Raw genomic sequence first — 15003 nt, forward strand, 5'->3', positions numbered from 1 at the left:
AAGTCAGAAGATGGGCATTTCACCCAATATAAGGGTAAATGCTCCCCACTGCCCTCAACACAGGCCTCTCGTCTACCCTTATCTCACCCTTCACAAAATAAATGTATGCTCCGGGAACACAAATTCATTTTAATATGGCCTTACAGAAAGTGACTGGAGGCAGGTCCCCTGGCTACCTCCACCAGGAGAAAACCAAAGCATTCATAAAAATTCTTCAGTTTCTATTATCCCTGTATCTCCTGATCAGGGATGCTAGTAAATCTCAACTGACCAGTGAACTTTGGGAAACCAGAGCATCTGGCATATGAATATTTCAAGGACTTGAGTGGTAACCCTCCTGTGCAGTGTGACCCCGTCTCCCCTAGCCCATCTTGGCTCTGGGTAGCCATGGAAGCGGGCGCCTGAGAGATGGTGGTGGAGGCGTCCTCGGCTCTCCTCCTGTGGGCTGTCTGGCCAGCTGAGCTCCTGCGGTGGGCGGGGAAGCCAGCCAGGCTTGAGGTTCAGTCAAGCATCCTTCATGAATTTACTTTCCACAGGAGCTTGAACTGGCAGAACCAAAAAGCAGCTTGTCCCCAGCATGTTCTCCCTTGATTTTCATACCTCTCTGGATTTCAAGGGTAACATAATTCAAGGGTGTCTGGTTCATTGAAAATAGCTCAGCAAAGTGTGGTTTGTGAAAGCTATTTGATAACTAAGATGTCTTTCTTTCCCTCTTGGTCTTCTGAGTCCATCTATTCCAAACCCCAACCCTGGCTGGAAGCTGGAAAGGCACAACCCAAATTATAGAGGGAGCCGGGGCATCGTGCAGAAGTGGATTTAATCCTTCAAAATACTCCATGATTTTTATCCCTAATTCACAGCCAAGAACACTGAGGCCCAGATAAGGACATGCTAGTTTGTAAATAAGCCAAGTGTTGAATAAGATTGCCTGAGTCCAGAGACTTTCTTTTCCACTGCATGGCACCACATCCCCGGGAAGCAGGCTTCTCAGCCCCAAGGATGCCTCCCAATAGTTTATGCTCCCATTGGCTTTTTCTTCTGTTTCCTCATTCTGAAGCCCTCCGCTAGCAGGCATCTAGAAGGATCATCTCAGTTCTCCAGCAAAACGGGTCTCATTTATACTATGCTATTGCCATTGGAAGTTTGCTAGGTCATTAGCCACTGATCCTGGTGGCTTGGGGAGGAAGTATTATGCGTGTGGTGTACAAAAGTGCCATGACCAGTTCTAACTGTGAGTGTGCCACACAGAGGCTGTGTTGTGACAGGCCTTAGGTTCCTTATCTGTAAAACAAGAAGATGAGACTGCTCATCTTCAAGACTCCTTCCTACTCTGACAATCTGCAAGGCTGAGTCAATACAAACATCCTGGTGCCAGAAGACTATGCTATTCCAGAGGCATCTGAAGACACATTCTGGCCCCCCTCTCTGCAAGGGCTGCAGTTACAGCCACAAGGATTCAGATTAGAGAAAAGGGCTGCCTGACAAGCTGTGAAACACAGGAACACTTAGGGAGGGCTTACAGAATTTCTTTCCCAGAAAATATACACCTGTCACCCTAGCTAGGATTAGTCTCTCTAATAAGACAAACAACAAAAAACTTTAGGACCCGTTAACCTGGAAAGACACAGCTGAGAATGGACATGAGCCGTGTGAAGAGAGACAGGGTAGATGTGTATGTCCAGTTCAGAAAATCAAACCTGAACTGTCTCCTCTACAGAGTTGCCCACCCCAAATAAGATAATATCTCTGAAAGCATTTTGCCAGGACAAGGACAAGAGATTTGTATTGTGTACAGGAGCTCGGGGTTCTCTCTTGAGGTCGTAAGGATAAACAAAGGCAGGACTGTAAGCCACCCACCTGACAGGAGTAAGGCTGAGAAGTATAATATACTCCAAAAAAAGCTGGAAGATAGTTCATGAGTATCAAGGATTCAAAGTTAAAATCAAAGCATCCCACTGTGGCTTAGCTTGACCAAAAACAGCCTCATCTACCTCCATTATCATCCATCACTCTTCCATTTTTTTTTAAGATTTTATCTATTCATTCATGAGAGACACAGAGAGAGAGAGAGGCAGAGACACAGGCAGAGGGGGAAGCAGGCTCCATGCAGGGAACCCGACGTGGGACTCGATCCCAGTCTCCAAGGATCACACCCCGGGCTGCAAGCGGCACTAAACCACTGTGCCACCAGGGCTGCCCGCATCACTCTTCCTATACGTATGTTTTACATTTTTCCTTCAATTCTCCCCACACCTTACAAGAGCAGTTCAGGGACTGCTTACCCCAGTCTACAGATGACAAGACTGAGATCTGAAGGGGTTCCATGAATTGTCCAGGGTCATATAACCAGCTGAGAAGCTCTTCCAGCTCCAGATGAAGGCCTCTCTCCTTTCTACCAGCCTTTGGCTCTCTTCTGTGATTCCTTCCTTTGTTTGAGTTCATCCTTTCAACAGATACTTAGCAAGCATCTTTGAAACACAGAAACAGTTAACTAGAGTAAATTTTCCTTCTAATCTCATTGTGCAATTAGAATATTTCAGTGGAATAGTGGGGCACCTGGGTGGTTCAGATGATTAAGCATCCTGCTTTTGGTTTTGGTTCAAGTCCTGGTCTCAGGGTTATGGGATTGAGCCTTGTATCGGTTTCTTCCCTCAGAACAGAATCTGCTTGAGATTCTTATCCCATTCACTCCCCTCTACTCCTCCCCATTCACATTCTCTCTCTCTCAAATAAATAAAATCTTGAAAAAAATTCAGTGCAATAGTAACATCATGCCATGTGTCTGTTCTAAAATCACCACTGTCTTCTCCATCATGAACTTTCCTTCCCATGCCAATGAGGTCTAGCCCCAACCCCCACCTCATCTCTTGTTTCTTCCAGTCTCTCTCTCTGTGATCTAAGCACACTGATCTTTCAAGGGCTTAATTATTCCTGTCTCAGGACCTTTGAACATGCCATTTCCCTGTATACACACATCTGCACTATTCTCAGAATTCAAGCCTGACCTCAAATATCCTGTCCTCAGAGAGGATTTTCCTGACTAGCCTACATCATCAATACACACAGGCTCTCTTGTCATAAGACTCTGTTTTCTTTATAACACTATCATAATCTACAATTTTCTCATTTATTTTTACTTTTTTGCTGTCTTTCTCCCCCCACCCACCCTCAGGAATGCAAATTCCAGGCATGGGGGGCCTTGTCTGTCTTGTTCACCGAAGTAGCTTTCTATCCTATGTTTTACATGTAACAATCACACAGGAAATATTTATTGAATAAAGTCATGAATTACTGATCAGAGTATTTAGTGCATGACATTCAATTGCACTATGTACTCCATGCAGCTACAGATGGAAACCAAGTCTTCAGGTTCCACTGAAATCTAATCACCCACAAAGAAAAAGTTGCAGTAGGGATAGTCAGATTCACATGCAGTGGCAACTTCCTCCATCTTTTGCTTTGTTTGTTTTTTTGCATATGGCCTCAGTTTGTGAACACAGCTTCTTCAGCTCCCAGGCTTCCCTTGGAGTCCCAGTCTCTGAGAAATGCTGAATATGAGAAAAGTATCAATTAACAGTAAGCAGTGGACAGCAGCCTCTTCTAAGCAGTCATGAAATAAAAAATGCTGACAGGTTCACAGAGAGGGCTGTGTGTCTAGCCAGAGCAAAGACTTTCACTCCTGGACTCAAAACAGATCTATAAGAAATCAATCTGGCAGCTCTCAGGTTGAATCTCTTTCAGTAGTTTTTCCCCTCATAGTTGGCACCTTTTCCTTAGTTACCTCTCACTCTTATTTTCCCCCTCCCCTCCTCTCCCTTGCTTTTATGAAAGGAGCTGGAAAATGCATTTACATGAAGGCATAAATGACTGATAACCTCCTGCAGATGAAGAAAGAAAAGAGCCACACCAAGGAATAAAGTTATAGTGGAATTCTAAGCATCTACAACAACTAGATAGGAGTGTTCTCCTGGTTCCTTCTTGCCTGGGGTGTCTTGGAAGAAAGACCTCCCAAGCCATCTAATCATGCTGGATCCTGAGTCTGTGGGTAAAAACACCTTCCTGCAAGGTTAAAAGCAGTAAATAGTCACATGGCCTGAAGATAAATCTGAAGAGAATCTTCAAGAAATGGCAGGGCCTTGTTTGCATCCACCATTTTTGTGAGAAATTTCCATTGGCAGGTATATCTTAAAGGCATCCGGTTGTAGAACTCTTAATTCTTCATTCATTCATTCATTCATTCATTCATGAGAGACACAGAGAGAGAGGCAGAGACACAGGTAGAGGGAGAAACAGGCTCCATGCAGGGAGCCCAATGTGGGACTCGATCCTGGGACTCCAGGATTATGCCTTGGGCCGAAGGCAGGCACCTAACAACTGAGCCACCCAGGGATCCCCTAGAACTTTTAACTCCTATCTTAACACAGTAATATGGAATGTAACCAGAGAGATGAGTGTGGGTTTAAGGAACTTTAAAAAATATAATTGCTCATTTACAATGCACTTCTTTAGAGCTGCAGGCATGGGGATAAAACTCGTGTCAAGTTCCTTACTCAGTTTGAATTATGTAGCATTAATATGACTGAGAAGAGTGTAATAAATATAGCTTCTATTTATTCAACAATGCTTTGCCTAATTTTCACAAGCATCCTATGAAACAGCCATGATCATCCTCATTTTTCAAACAAAAAGAAAACTGAGGGTCACAGTAATATACACACCTGCACAAGTTCATATAGCTAGACAATGGCAGAGCCGCGATTCCATCTGATCTGAAGACCCTGATCTTTCCTTGAGCTTTCTTCTTCACATTTGTAACTCAGAGTAACCTACTGAAGAATGAGCTTGTAATTCTCAATCAAATGTATGTAACTGTACATTTAACTTCCCAAACTAGAAGTGAAAGTTCAGACTAAGTTTTCAGTCATTTGCTTCAGGTTTTTGGTTCAGATACAGGATATTCGTGTCTTCAAACAAATATTTACTGAGCAGATACTACGTTCCTGATGATACTGTTGGAGGGGGCAGATATCCAGCAGCAAATAGAACTGCCCAACAGTCTTGACTTCAAGGAGCTTACATTCTAGTCTGGGTAAGGTAGAGAATAAGCAAGTAAGGAAAGTGTAGATGATGTCAGGTAGTGGGAAGTGCTGTGGAGTAAAATAAAACAGAGAGTAGAACGTGGCATGCAGGATCAGGAGTTGCAATTTATGTAGTCTGCTCAGAGGAGGTCTCACAGAGAAGAAGGGGTTTGAGTAAAGACATGACAGAGGTGGAATTTGGGGAGCAAAGCGGGTAAATATCTGGGGACAGCTTATTCCAGAAGGAAGGGCAACAAGGACAAACGTTTTAAAATGGGATGTGTCACTTTTGCTCAGTTAATTACAAAAATAATTAATGTTGTGAAAAATATCAGCCTTGTAAGTTGTTTGATATAGTAAATGCCAGAATAAGAGAAAAAAAAAATTTCTTGAGAGAGAATCAGAATGAAGGGTTATCTTTGGAGAGGGCCGGGATTGCCTGAAGGGTGAAACCTGCTAAGGTGCTAGAAATGCTTTCTATCTAGATCCAGATGGGATTCAACACTTAGTCATCTCCTGTACACTTAGGTTTGTGTACTTCATTGTATGAGGTTATACCTCAATATGAAGATTTAAAAAAAAATTTTTTAAAGAAGCCTTAGTTTTTCACTTCTGGCCTCTGAAGTTCCATGATATCAAAATTTTTAGTGCACATTTCATGGTTCCTTCTTTGCTAGCTCTGCCCAAGGCCATAAGGGTCACTCAGAAAAACAAAAGCTTAGAGATCAGGGTTCAAGTCTCTGCTGGATGACCTTGGGAGAAGTGATCATTCTCTCCAGATCAGACGGAGTGTGTAAGCCATGAAGTAGGGCTGGTAGTGATGGTATCCACCTTACAGAGTTACTGGAAGACCAACACAAGGTAAAGTCTGTAAAAGTTCTTGCTTTTAAGAAGAGTAGGGGAAAATTTTGCCACCCCAAAGTGTGTGTCCATGGCATGTGGGTTGTTTTACGCTAATTATTTTTAAGAAACAAGACTCAAGAAGACATTGTGACCTCCCCGCTAACTGTCCCGAAAAATTTGTTTGGAGGACCTACTCCAGGAAGGCAGCTATTACCACAGACAACGACGGAATAATATGAACTAGGTGTGGCAGACAGGAACTTAGCAAAGTCTGTTTGTTAAAATTCCTCTCTGGGACCCATTGTTTCTGCATAGTCCAACAAACATTTGTTTACCAAACGTTTGGCCTTTTTTATCTTCCTGTGAATTGTTTTCCTTCCCTTTGAAGTCCCAGCCGCCTATCCCTTCTCCTTAATTTTGGATGGCATGTAAGCCTCAACTGCCTGACTGACTGTGGACCTCATATTCTTACGGAACCCTAGTACATATGTAATTAAATTTGATTTTTTCCTGCTAACATCTCAAGTCAATTTAATTCTTAGACCAGCTAAAAGAATCTTGAAGAGGAGAGGGTGTTTCCTCCTCAACACAGAAAGCTTACTTAACATTATAATTAGACATGTAGCCAATACTTCATCAGGAGTGCCTACCAGGTCACTGCTGTGGTCAGCTACTACCTGGTTATTTGCTCTTGAGCTTGTCACCCTCTGCTGGGCACTGGGTACTGCATGTACAGCAGGTCCTCAGCCACGTGACATTCTATATATAGCAAGGGGGCAAAATTAGTCCTGTTACTTTGGGGTAATACTCTGTCTAGAATGACCTCCTAACAGAGTTAGTCATACCCGACAATCTCACAGGGTTTAATTAGTGGCGCTTTCTGTTACCGCTACCTCAACCCTACTGGACTCAAACATGAGCTCCCTGGGCAGAGAGACCGATGTGAGAGGTGGTAAGGTTAATTCATATGTCTGGACCCACATAATGGAGGCCACTGCAGTGGCCCGGACCAGGTCACAAATCTAAACCTAAGTCAGCCTGTACTTTCAGGAAACATCTATGGGGGCAGGGGAGGTAACATACTCCAATCACAGTCCTCCAGCTCAGCTTTAGCTAGCTCATCTTACTCTGAAAAATAGGACCTGCTAACCAGTCTTGCCATTTCTGCATTGTCTCTTCTCAGGCTCTATAAAATTCAAACTTGTCCCAGATCCCTCAGGAAGTATCCCCCTGCCTGTGAGGCACTATACTTCCCTAATCCCTGGATTATTTTCCCTTGAATAAAGGACATCAGACTCACTACTAAATTGCTTTGGCAGAGGTGAAGGCCCTGCAGTGCTGAGAAGAGCACCTCTCCTCTACGAGTAGGCCTTGCAGCTAGGTCACACTTGTCTTCCCTAGCTCCTTTAGTATGAGTTGTCTGAGGATGGACTGCTTGCAAGGAGACAATAATGAGGAGCATTTTCTGTAGAGAATTTAAAAACAGTAATGAAACTGAAATCATGGACCTGACATGTACCTGCACTTCTAAACAAAGTCATTGAAAAAATGCTCCCTGCCCCATCAAACCTTATATTGGTCTCAGTTTTAAATAGTTGCTATGATTACTGTTGAGTTTATACATACAGATACACACTTACATGACTCAAATTAGCCCATTTTAGTGAACATTGTATTCCATATAGTAGTTAATTTCAAGAACTCCCAGTTACGTAGTCCTGTTTCCCTGACCCACCCTACCCCTGAGGACTCACTAAAGGACTCTGTTTCCAAGGGTATGTTTCCAGGGCATAGTGGTTCAGAATTGTTGGAACTCTCCTCCAGACTCACTTCATATCTTCGCTCCCTGTGGTATCATATCTTCTCACATTTATATAGCCGATTTGAAATAAACGGGGTGATACATATATATTTTGGTCTTTGTCCACAGTTCCTGGCTCAGCTTCTCACTCTTGGAATTTCCTGAGTGATAAGAGCAATGGGAACATCTTTTGTTACAATATTCGATCTTTTGTCCTCAGTTCCTAAAATCACTTCAGAGCCATAAAGGTGAAATGAGTGTCTTGTTATTCATAACAAGCCCCTTTCCACCACAAATGGGCTTATGTTAATGAGGTGACTTTTGGAAAGTCCCTAGGGATGGGGGCTAGTTGCCAGAGGAATCAACCAAGGTTTGAGTGTCAGAACTTCCAGTCCCACACCTTCCTGGAGGGAGTGAGGTTGAAGATTGAAGACTATCCAGTGGCCACTGATTTAACCAATCACGACTATGTAATCGTGCCTCCATAAAAACCAAAAGGAAGGATTCAGAGAGTTTCCAAGGTTGGTGAACTGAATGCATCTGTGAGCTGGGAAGATGGCACTTCCCAAACTCCACTGGGACAGAAGTTCTAGTGTTCAAGACCCTTCTGGACCTCACTCAATGTAATCTCCTTGGTAATAAATCGGTACCTAGTAAAAAAAAAAACAAAAAACAAAAAACAACAACAACAACTGGTGTCCTGAGTTCTGTGAGCTGCTTTGGCAAATTAATCAACCCAAGGAGTGGGTCATAGGTACCTCTGATTTATAGCTGATTGGTTAGAAGCACAAGTAATAACCTGAACCTGAGATTGGTGTCTGAAATGTGGGGAGTGCTGTACGACTGAGCCCTTACCTGTGGGATCTGACACTGTATCCAGGTAGACAGCATCAGAATTGAGTTAAATTTGTGAGGCACCCAGACAGTGTCCACTGAGATCTGGAGAATTTCTTGATGGTGGTGAAAAAAAACCCAGACATTGGAAAAGATAACAGTGCAGTGAATGTAGAGGCAGTAAGGACTCAGAATCTTATTTGGGTTTAAATTCTAAAACACTAGAACAGAGTGTGAACTGCAGGGTATAATATTTTCCTTGGTAACAGTTCATTTTGGACCATGCCTAAAGTGTTTTCCTAAATTTGGATATCTTTAATATTATTGTTTATCTTTTTTAAGTTATTATTTTAAAACTGTAGAACTAATCAAGAAAATGATTATTATAGAAAATAATTTTGAGGAAATAGGGAGGAGTGAATAATAAATTGATCTATTCCAGGCATCAAATATACTAGGCACACTGAAGACTGTGTAGCCCTTAACCAAACACTGAAATCCAACTGTGGACATATTTGCTCTCAGGCTGTGTGCTCTCCTACATTATCATTATTTTTTTTTTTTTAAGGACTTTCTTTTTGGAGCACCTGGGTGGCTCAGTTGGTTGAGTGTCCAACTCCTGATTTCGGCTTGAGTCATTATCTCAGGGTTGTGAGATCCTAGGTGTGGAGCCTGTTTAAAATTCTCTCTCTCCTTCTGCCTCTGCCCTCACTGATCTGCAAACATGTGCTCTCTCTCTCTCAAAAAAAATTTTTTTAATAATAAATAAATAAATTTATTTTTAAGTAATCTCTTCATCTAATATGAGACTCGAACTCACAACCCTGAGATCAAGAGTCATATACTCTACCAACTAAGCCAGTCAGGTGTCACTCCCCTACATTATTATTGCTACCATTCTAGGATAGTTTCAGATATAGCCCCATTAGGATGCAAGGGAGCAATGCAGCTGACCCATAAGATCTCTGTAGTTATTCATTCACTCAAAAAAAAAAAAAAAAAAAAAAAAAACACTTATTGGGCACCTTTACTGTATGCTTGGCATGTTCAGAGCACTTGACCCTAGAGAAGGCTATAGAGCTAAGGAAACTACGATTTCCCTCTTAATTCCAAAATTGAGAAAAATAGCAACAGATCAAGGTTAAATATCTTAGTCTTTAAATGGCTACAATTATGGTATCATTTCCAAAACACACCTATTAAAAAAAGGGGTTTATAGGAAGAAAACACACACTTATAATGTAGTAGTGGATAGACAGAAAGCCCGTTTATGTTATTATATATTTATAAGATGAGTCCTAACCTGCTGTTAAGAGACCAGTAATTGTAGAGAAACTCCCTCATAATGGTGAGCAACGCATGATCCAACATCATCCAAGCATTTAGAGAGCCTCTTGACATGTCTCTGGAACATGTTGTAAAGTGCATTTTCCTGATTTATTTAGTAAAAGCAATTCTTCTTGCTCATTATTCCTCTTATTATCATTGGTAATAATAATAACAGGGTGTTTGAACATGTTACTTTAGCTCTGGGATTGGCCAGAAGGGAGGCTTATATCCTATTTTATTACTCATCTAATAGTTGAGACCTGTGAACCAAGTGGGGTGTGTACGGGATGGAGAAGAGACACTGCCTTAAGGGCTGTGGGAAGGATGGTTAGTACCACAGGTGTATCTGTGGCAGGAGAACTCCTCCCATCCTTGTTATTCCTCAATAATAGGATGCTGAGAAGATGCTGGTCCTGTCAGTGTCTCAGACCATGTCTGAAGGATGTCAAACATCACAAGTGGAAATGCTCCAAAACTGAGGTAGTCTTTGATTTTGAACTCATTTCTGCCATTGTGGAGATGTGAGGCCCCATTCTTTCTGTGACATGTAGGCACCATGATGGCCTCCTTGATTAGACCTTTGAAGAGACAGCTTACCAGAAGCAGCCATAGCACATAGGGAAGACAGTCTTTTATTTTGGACACTGATCCAGAAAAGGCAAGGGTGGCAAAAACTATGAGATGTGGAAGCCAACTTCTTTTGTAAGAGCACGTGTGGAATCTTTCTCCCTGGTTTAAAAACAATAACTAGCAATTTCACAACCTGCTGAGTCTACAAGAGTCTTAGCCTCATGTCATCTTACCTGTGACCAGCCTGACTCCCTGTAGAACATAGGTTCAATCCTCTTTGCCCTAGACACAAAGGAGCTAAAAATCAACTTGGGAACACCAGGAAAAGGAGGCTCCAGCTTTGACCTGGGTTTGAAGTTCTGCTCTTCCATTTACCAGAGGTGGTAACTGAGGTAGTTAGTTGCTCAAATATTCTCAGCCGCATTTTCCTCATCTCTGTAATGCAAACCATAATGGCAAGGATATAGGTTCATTAGGGGACTGAGGCAAAACTGTATGTCCAACAGCTAGCATTCAACCAATGTTGTTCTCATTACAGTCCGGCCCACAGGAGGCTGTGGCACTCAGTGCTTCCTCAAAGTCTTGAGGCATTCTCCTTTCCACATTCTAGAAAAGGTCAGAATAAAGAAAGTGAATCGGATGGTTTTCATTTGTTTCCTCCCAAGGAACTTAAAGATAAATTTGGTCAAGATATTACCTCATTGATGTTTAAGGGCAAAGTATAAGAACTTCCATGCTTTAGATAGAGAAACTGAGGCTTGGGGAAGTTAGGGAATTGCTTAAAATCATAATGAGCTGGAGCTTTCACTCTGGAAGTACTAGGGGTTGGGGTTTGTTTTTTTTTTTCCCCCTAAGGGTGCTTTCCACTATTATCATGTTGGTGACAAGAATAAAATTTATATATATAAATATATATATACCACCTCCTCAGTGCCCGGGTGACAAGAAAATTCTAGCTGCAGTATGAGTACAATGAATTAGAACCAATATTGGTAAACAGAGCTCTTTACAGTTTACAAATAATTTCCACAAAACATCTCCCTAATTTTGTAATCTGAAATTTCAAAAGTACTTTCAAGATGAGTATTACTATTAACATGTACAATTGAAAAAGTAATTCTAAGATGTTCCTTGACCTGTCTGAGAAGTCACAGTACTCAAATAAGTAGAGCCCAGATCAGTGTGACTCCAAACAAGTTTCCACCATTATGCGTTATACACTATTCTTGCACATGTAATGTAAACATTGTATGAGTATTTTGCTTAAAGTATACTTCTCTACCCTCACATCCCGCATCACCTGCCCCTTTCATTTTTTCTCTCACTCCACGAGGCTTCCAGCTTTCAAATCCTTGCTCCACTGTTTGTCTTGCCTTGATTTGTACCTTCCTTTCAGATCTCAAGGTATCCTGATTCTTCACCTCATCCAAGTGCTCCCGACTCTCCGAGAGCATGCTGTGAGACATGAACCTGTAGATTACTACTTTACCTTCCGACTTTAAAACTCAATCCTCCATAAGGGATAATTAAAGATTTGTGGGCTTGATGTTTATGTAATTTAGGGGGGCCCTCTATAGGTAAGAAAAACAAAATTAGGTACAGAACCTTGGAAGAAGTTCTTCCAGATGAGGAGGCCTAAAACTCATGCTTCATGGGTTCATAGCAGATTCACAGACTGCCGATGTCCCTGTGTAAGATACAACTCCAGTTGGGCTACCTGTTAAGTGAACCCACCTGGGGCCAGAGGCTGAGGCTGCAGGCCTATACGCTCCACTCTTAACAGCATGGTCAAGAAGGTGTGATGGTTTCCATTTTATAATTTGATTCCTCTCTAGTTTATTGTTTGCTACTTGAGTTTGAGTTTTTTGAACTCAAGGAAACTGCTTTCTATTTCTTGGTAGGACTTCTCATTGAGTCCAACACAACTCTGAGTTCAGAAATGTTATATGAATGAAAGGATGTTTGAACAGATGAATAGATAGAGTATGATCCAATAACTACTTGTTGATTTCTAGCAGACAATGTGATGATTTTAATAATTATCCCTTATTGATTGTCTCTTACGATTCATTCATTCTTCATATGTTATCTCTGGTCAGAGCACTCCTGAAGGGAGGGAGTTATTATCTCTATAGCCGAGAAGACTGAGGCTCTTAGTGGTTAAGTCACCTGCACAAGCTCAGACGGTAAGTGGCAGAGCCCGAGCCCATCACTCTAAAACCTAAGTTCATTCCACCTCACTCTACACCTTAGAAGCAAGAAACAGGCTACTCCAATTAGGTAAACTGAGTCCACCTCACTTTAGAATGTTAGATGCAAGAATCAGGCTACTTCGATCAGGTGAACCGAGTCTCACATGGCTGGGCACATGCTCACTGTGTCTGCTTTACCTGTAAATGAGGAAGTGAAGGGAAGTCCTTTCTCATGTTAGCGGGCTTTGTCTTCTGCATTCTCTGTTCCCACAGCACCTTGGACATGCTCTTCCCAGTAACATACTAGTCTCATGAGTTTGAACAGTGGACAAAAATACTCTCAATGAATCTCCAGTAAGAAATTGAATTAAATAAAAGTTAGCTTGGCGAACAGAATAACCATGCCAAGGAGACCAGAGTGTTGGGGACCACACTGGGGAACAACAGCCAGGGCCCCAGCAGAGAGGAGGAGGTGAGCAAGATACTCTGGTGCTTTTGCCTTCTGCCCTAGACTGCTCTGCAGATAAACCAGCAGAAAGATGCCCTTTGTGGTAAGACTGTGATCATAGGGGAATGTGAGAATGAATGCCAGATTCCCACCAAGTGCTGTAATGAGATCTCTCTTGGGCAATTTTTTATTTGATGAAAATATGGTGGTGCTTTTAAGAAGTTTCAAGAGCCTTAGGCAAAAGATGCTCTGATAACTTTGGAATGAGGTGCTCAAAGGCTTCTACCTCCATTATGCCACTGAAGTCTCTACAGCCCTTTTAGGATGAGGAGGGAGGCAATCACAGTAATTCCCATTTTATAGAGGGGAAATTGGGAACCTAGGATCACAGAACCCAGAAAGTCATTGTAATTCATTCTATATTTGGCATAGCATGTGATTGTCCCAAAAAGAAGTTTCTGGAAGACAAAGCGAACTGGAATTTTCTTTTGTATTAACCTTTGTATTGCACTAGCAATCTAGCACCACAGAAGATTTGGTATTCTCAGAATCCTGGCTGATACTGGGGAAAGCGGCTGTTTGAACATGGTGAGAAGGACTATGGTGACTGTGGCTCACAGCAGAGACCTGAATTCATGCTACAGTAACAGCACAAAGGATGTGAGGTAATTCATCTGTCCCCAAGTCCTTGAATACTGAGGCCCAAAGACCTTGCAGAGTCCTTCCAGCTCAGTGACACATCACTCATGAGGTGACCCACAAAAAAGAGAGGGCAGGGAGATTGGAATCCACCTGTTCTTCAGTTTATATCCCAGGTCTGTAGTTCATGATTCAGTCAATAAGTGAATGTCTGGCTTTGCCTGGAGCCCTGGCAGAAGAGGACATGTACTCCTCAGCTCCCCTTTTAAGAAAGGACTTGAAGAGCGTGCCTAGATAACAGGTGCCAGATTTTAGCTCCCTCAGGGTCAACTTCAACTACTTTGGAGGGACCAGGCGGGAGTGAGGTGGTTGTATGAAGACCCAATTATTTTTCCCCTGAGGGAGAATCCTCGGTTGAGCAGTCCTTCCTCTGTAGCTCCCCATCGAGCTGGCAGAGACTTTAGGTGTGCATCTTATGGGTCCCCCCGCCCAATTCTGCTTGCTTTCCTTCTTTCACACATGCTCCCCTCAAAATCCTGTGCACTCCTTTTTTCTTTTTAATTTCATTTATTTATTCATGAGAGACAGAGACAGAGAGAGAGAGAGAGAGAGAGGCAGAGACACAGGCAGAGGGAGAAGCAGAATCTCTGCATGGAGCCTGACATGGGTAGGACTCAATCCCAGGTCTCCAGGACCATGACCCTGGGCCGAAGGCAACGCTAAACCACTGAGCCACCTGGGCTGCCCCCTGTGCACTCCTAATTCCACCTCAGCCTCTGCTTCCTGGAGAACCAACCAACACACTTCCCTTAACCTTCAAAACAATAGTGGTACCTAGTGCCAGAATGAAGCTAGAAACATTAAGATCTTATACCCAATAAGAGGAAAAGGAAGAACTCAGCCCACTGATCAGCAGAGGAAGAATAGCCTAAGTGATCAGAGGCATGCACAGAAGTGGCTAGCCCCCCGACTACACGTGCAGTCTAAATTACTCTAAGGCTTGGGTTAATTACTGCTCTAAGCCTCAGGTACCCTGTGTGTAAAATAAGAGAAGTAACACATGTTGTTAAGGGCTACGCTTCACCTATTCCAGAGACGATTCTGTTCTTAAGCCCCATGTCTGGATTGAGTACACCAATCTTCTTGCCCTGGACTTGGTGCCTTAATGAAAAGATAAGGACGTGAGTCACACATAGGGTTTTTTAGATGGCTAACCTACATCCGAATCCTAGCCTTCTACTCTATTCCACAACCTGAATTTACCTGAGT

At 42.6% G+C, this 15003-nt stretch overlaps 1 long non-coding RNA gene across 3 annotated transcripts in view; it reads left to right on the forward strand.

The window, feature by feature from the left end:
• Window positions 1-15003, forward strand: part of LOC111092891 — a 44728-nt gene that overhangs the window by 13058 nt on the left and 16667 nt on the right. For all 3 annotated transcript variants that reach the window (XR_005379751.1, XR_005379752.1, XR_005379753.1), the window contains exons 4-5: window positions 12555-12641; window positions 13610-13760. This is a non-coding gene — a long non-coding RNA (uncharacterized LOC111092891). The remainder of the gene's footprint in view (window positions 1-12554; window positions 12642-13609; window positions 13761-15003) is intronic.

Source organism: Canis lupus, chromosome 27 (genome assembly GCF_011100685.1).
Source record: "Canis lupus familiaris isolate Mischka breed German Shepherd chromosome 27, alternate assembly UU_Cfam_GSD_1.0, whole genome shotgun sequence".
In the NCBI taxonomy this organism is placed as follows: domain Eukaryota; kingdom Metazoa; phylum Chordata; class Mammalia; order Carnivora; family Canidae; genus Canis; species Canis lupus.